Here is a 5,741-nt window from a genome sequence, read left to right on the forward strand (position 1 = left end):
GGGGACTTTATGAATAGCGGTATGCCCTGTGTTGGAGATGTTAGCTAGAACATTTAGGTGCACGAACAGTGCATATATTTTATATATGTGTTTAATATATATAATTTAGTTTATCTGCACCACTCATTGAGTATATAGTACTCACCCATTTGTGTAACATGTGCAAATAAATAGGCCACAAGGCTGTGCGGTAAAGGTCAATCAGTGACAAATAGATTTTGGGCATCCGAGAGGTTTGCACCCACTATATCACTTCGCTATGTCAGTCATGAGCTTCTACTCCGCACTTAGTTTGATGTGCATGTAGGCATATTGTGCCATATAAATTTATGTGTAAGGGTAGTTATGTAAAAACTTGCCTGAATGGCCAATGTGTAAACTAAGTGCCTGGGATAATGTACTTATATTTGAATTTATTATAAATATTTGATTATCTAATCCATTGGCTTTATGTTATATGATTTTGGATTTTGAGGCTTGCCCGAGTCTAGTGGGCTTGCTTACTAGGCTCGTGCATCAGTCACGAACCCATAGGTTAGGTCATGATAGCATCAATAGAAAATCATGTCAAGAACATAAATTGTGAAAAAAATGAAGAACTTCTCGATCCACATTCACAATACTCACACACAAGAGCATTTATAGTCAACCATAATTATTATCTTAACTAATATCTCATATCCACACTAGCTCGAGAGCTGAAGTAATCAAGGGAATCATCCAAAACATTGAAAGGGCTTATCTCCTCTTGTTGAAAACTACTACATAGTAAGATATTTACTTATACATAATAGTTTTGAAAGCCATTTCAAAATATTTTCTCATCCACAAACACATTTTTTCCTTTGACAAGTATTTATGGAAACCATACTCATCAATAATCCATCAAATCATTCAAACATGCTTTCAACTTTACATACTCAAATACTTTTTAAAGTGGTGTACCCACTCACCTCAAAAGTCAACATTTAATCAAGCACAAAATCTACTTCAACGATTCCTTTGGAGTTTAAATCATTCCCAAACATTCAATAATTCTTATCATCAATAATCAGTCTAAGAATCGAATACTAAGCATTCTAAGCTCTTTCAAATCTATTCGTATTCTTCGAAAACTAATTTCCTAGTCTTAGGTTCATTGCTTTACATATATCTATCTAGAGGAAATTCTTAAAGCCATTGTTCTTACCTTACGTGAGCTTCAATGCTTAGGAAAATTTCAAAACCCTTGAGCTTGAGTCTTCAACAGAAAATCTAGGCATAAAAAAACACATTAATTCTAATAATTTCCAAATTTAAGGATTCCATGGTTGAAACATCATCTTGTTCATAAAAACCTAAAATCAAGTTTAAACCATTCAAAAATGGTGATTTGGAGCAAAAATTGGTTGAAAGTGCTTAAAAATGAAGACTTACCTTGCAAAAGGTGGCTGAGGGTTGCCAACCCTCAAAAAATAAGGTATATTTATAAGTTAGGGTGTGAAAAATACATTCTTACCCTTTTTACTTCGTTGAAAATGATCTCATTTATTGATAAATATGGCTATCTAACGATAAATGAGCTTCAAGTTTCTTTTAAAAAGTCCTCAAGTTGCTATACATCGATAGATGCTGCACATCTATTGATAGATGATGAATATCTATCGATAGATATTCATCAAAATCATTTTTGGGTTCAAACAAAGAACATCTATTGATAGATAAAGAACATTTATCGACAAATAGACTTTAGTAAGCAAAAATAGACTTGAAAACTTGTCCATTTAGACTCTTTTCCATCTCAAACTTTGTAAATCATCTCTAAACATTAAAACATGAATTTTTAGAGCTTAAAAACTTAGTTTCAAATGCTCAAAGCATGTTAATTACTTTGTCATCCAAGGATTTTTTATTAAACATTATACATCAAGGGTGGGATTTCACATCCCACTCAAAGTTACAAACATTACCAAAGCCACTTTATTTGCCATCAGCTCTTCATAATTAGACCCACACTGTTCCACTAAACCTAAAAAAATAGCCATCATATTCACCCGTCATCTCTTTCACCTTATGGTGCATAAATTCATTATTGTGCATTCTAAGTTCTTGTCTTTCCACACTCCCATTAAACATGTAATTTTCAGCTAATTTAGTGTCTCTTCTCAAAACTACTTCCTTCATATAGCACTAGCAGCCCCTCTAACTTCCCATTTGATGATGCAACCTCCCACTCTACTTTATTTCTAATTACGTACTATTGCTTTAATTTTTGCAAACTTTTTTACTTACTCGTTCTTCTTTTTAACTTTAATTTTCCTCCAAAGAATATGCAAGAAGTCTTTTGTGCTATTATCTTCATAAAGCTGTGAGCTTCATTTACGATTTGTAATAAACATTCAAAAATTAGGTGTTATTGTTCTAATATTTACAGAATTTTACTGTAATTTAGAGTTTATATTATATTGTTATATTGCTTTATTTTATGTGATAGTTAATTTATTTGAATTAGAAATTTTGATTGTTGATTTTATATTAACTATTTAAAAATAGAAAATAATTATAATAACTAAATATTTTTTATAGTTCCTTATAAATATTTGAATATGTGAAATTGAAAATATGAATTTGATTATTTAAAGCTTAAATTTTTTTTTCTTAATTTCAATAAAAAGTTCTCATTTGAATATTTTACTTTAGGTCTTTGATGTTATTGAGCCGCCCCTGACATATTCATGCATTAATTTGAACATTTTTTGCATACATGCGTAATAGTGAAAGGCCTTTAAAACTTGCAACCACAGTTTTTCTCCAACGAAATTTCAATAATCAAAACACGTGCAAAAGATTGGTCAAAAGATTTTCTGCTAATGGATTTTGGACTTAAATTTGTCAAAGTTAAGAAAATGATATTTAGAACCACACTGTTGTAGACATTGGAAGACACTTCAACATTTTTTACCTTTGGCTGCAAAAAACAAATTACAGTCACATGTGAAAAATATGCAGCCTTAGGTTAAAGCTATGCATTTTCTAAGTGCAGCCTTAGCCAATGTATGGAAAAATATGGCTGCACTTGTTTATGGGATTCAACAGCATAATTAAAGTGAAGCTGTATGACATATGACTGCAATCTTAAATCATATGGTAACATTTAAAATGTGCAGCTAAAAGGTATAAATAGAGACACATATAACCTTTTAATATGTGATAGAAACACATGCTCACAAATCATAAAGTCCATCTAAAATCAAATTATAGAACTAATGCCTTAAAAAGCATTTTCAAATGTCTTCACAATGTGTACAGTATGGGGTTTTCTCAACCAATTTTAGTAATCTCTCTCTTTCTCTCTTCTTCTCCCTAATTCCTCTCTATACATATTTATTTGTCCATTCTCCAACCTAACAAAACCAGCTGATATTGCAGTTCCCAGCCTTCCTTACCTGTAAAGATTAAGTTGCAAGATAATATTCATTTGGAAGTAGTTCATAATATAATATGAGACAAAGCAAGATAATATCCAATTAACCGTAAATAATAGCAATATGTTTTCTTAAAAGCATAATTATATTAATCCATCACCAATGGATGCCATGGCCAGTCTTTTGTCTTATTAACCCAAGACTTTAATGGCATAAAAATTGGTGTGGTAAGAAAGCTGTACAATTACAATAAATCTCTATGAAATGGCTAAGTTCAGCAAGGATAAGAAAAAATGGAATACTGAAAACAGCAAGAGCCAAAAGCAAGGTAATAAAGAAATGTTTCTATCACAAAAGTATATTCAGAGCCAAACCAACAAACCTTATGACCTTGCTGCGTTTCACTAATAGAAACTGCTACCAAAAGGTTAAAAAAGAGACCCCTAAGATCAGGAGTCATCAAACATAAGGACACTTCCAACAGAGAATAATACATCAAAAAACCATGATAGGGATCCAAGAAGCTTCCTTCACCTTTCTACAACCAAAAAGAGCCAAGTGTCCTTTTGACATTGAAAGAATAAAAACCAACATAAGCATCGAAAGGACTTTTCTCTCTATTTGCACTCCTCGATCAAGGGACCCAACTGACAAGTTTTGTTTTTCTTTTCTTAATACTTTTCTTCATTTTCATTTGTATTCTTTTGACTTATTGGGCAATCTTGTATATAAATGCGAGGAGCAATTGAACACTAAGCCTCACACAAATCTGTGTTGGTTAAGGAGAAGCAAAGGCAGCAAATTAATCCTTGAACTCCGTTTCCAACACTAGCATACCCCATCAAGGGAAAATGGCTTCACAAGTTTCTCAAGTTCTTGCTTCAACCCAAAATGCCATATCCTCTAATATAGAAAATCAGCCAATGGCCGATTTTCATTCCATCATTTGGGGAGATGTTTTCCTCAATTGTCCTCATGAGGTATATTTAAAGCTTAATATATATATATTCTTTTAGATGAGAGCACTTTGCTTCAAATGTGAAATTTTTGAGGTCTAATATGTGATATAATTTATTATGTTCATAGCATTTTAAGATTTATTTTTATTTCCTAGACTGCATTGATTTTTTGTGAATAGTTTTATGGTTTTTAAAACTATTTTTGCATGTATAGTTTGTTATTTTCTATGAAGTTGAGGAAACTATAAGACCAAAGGAAGAAATTTGAGATGCTAACATAGTTTCTTATTTAGGGAGGAGAGATTTCATTTTATTTAATCCTTTATTTTTTAAAACCAAATTTTCATCATTTAATACATTTAATTTACCAAGAATGCTTTTAGGTGATTGAGCAGACGCATTCAACAAGTTCAAAGATGACAATGGAAATTTCATGTCATCCTTGGCAAGTGATGTGCGAGGATTGCTAGAACTTTACGAAGCTTCCTATTTGTGGGTGCATGGGGAAGATATACTAGATGAAGCAATTTCTTTCACCACCACTAACCTGGCTTTTGCAGCATCAACTTTAGACTATCCTTTATCAGAACAAGTTGCTCACACCTTAAAGCAGTCAATCCATAAAGGCTTGCCAAGGGTAGAAGCTAGGCGATATATTTCCCTATGCCAAGACAAGGATTCGCATAATAAAGCATTGTTGGAGTTTGCAAAGATAGATTTCAACTTGTTACAACTTTTGCATAGGAAAGAGCTAAGGGAGATCTACAAGCATGTGTAAGAGCCCCAAACAAACTATATTTCCTTGCTCATTGAATCTTTTCACTGACAAATTAAATCCTCAAGCTTAATTGTGCTAACAGGGTATGATGTTTTAGGTGGTGTAAAGATTTAGACTTTTTAAGAAAGCTACCATTTGCATGAGATAGAGTGGTGGAATGTTATTTTTGGATCTTGGTGCTGGGATTTGACCTCATGCTCAAACATGAAAAATAATCAATAAATTAAAATATAACGTAGCAAAAAAATAAATTAGCATTTAATCAGAGAAACAGTCGAATCCTACAGGATCAATGTTTGTGTTTTTCATCTAACTTTCAAACTAATTATAAACACTCATAAGTTTAAGCGTTACATACCTTGCTCTAATATTGTAATCAAGAGCCAGTTAAATATAAAATCTTTTCTTCTTCACCTTTAGGATTTGTCAAATTTTTAGTCACTCAAGTGTTTGGCCTTTAATAGTAATCCACATAGTGACTAAATAAGATATTCTCTACGGTAGGATTTTACTTAAGCTAGCATGCTTGTTTCTCAAACAAAAGGACCAAAATTCTTGCCGAATCTTATTTTTGTTAGACAAAGAAAACTATTTTTCTTT

The 5,741-nt window shown here is 32.1% G+C and overlaps 1 pseudogene; it reads left to right on the forward strand.

The window, feature by feature from the left end:
- Nucleotides 1-3,668: 3,668 nt before the first annotated feature.
- On the forward strand, nucleotides 3,669-5,356 carry LOC110427562 ((+)-delta-cadinene synthase isozyme XC14-like; annotated as a pseudogene).
- The last annotated feature ends 385 nt before the right edge of the window (nucleotides 5,357-5,741 follow it).

Source organism: Theobroma umbraticum, unplaced genomic scaffold (genome assembly GCF_002168275.2).
Source record: "Theobroma umbraticum cultivar Fairchild unplaced genomic scaffold, ASM216827v3 scaffold_106.0, whole genome shotgun sequence".
Lineage (NCBI taxonomy): Eukaryota > Viridiplantae > Streptophyta > Magnoliopsida > Malvales > Malvaceae > Theobroma > Theobroma umbraticum.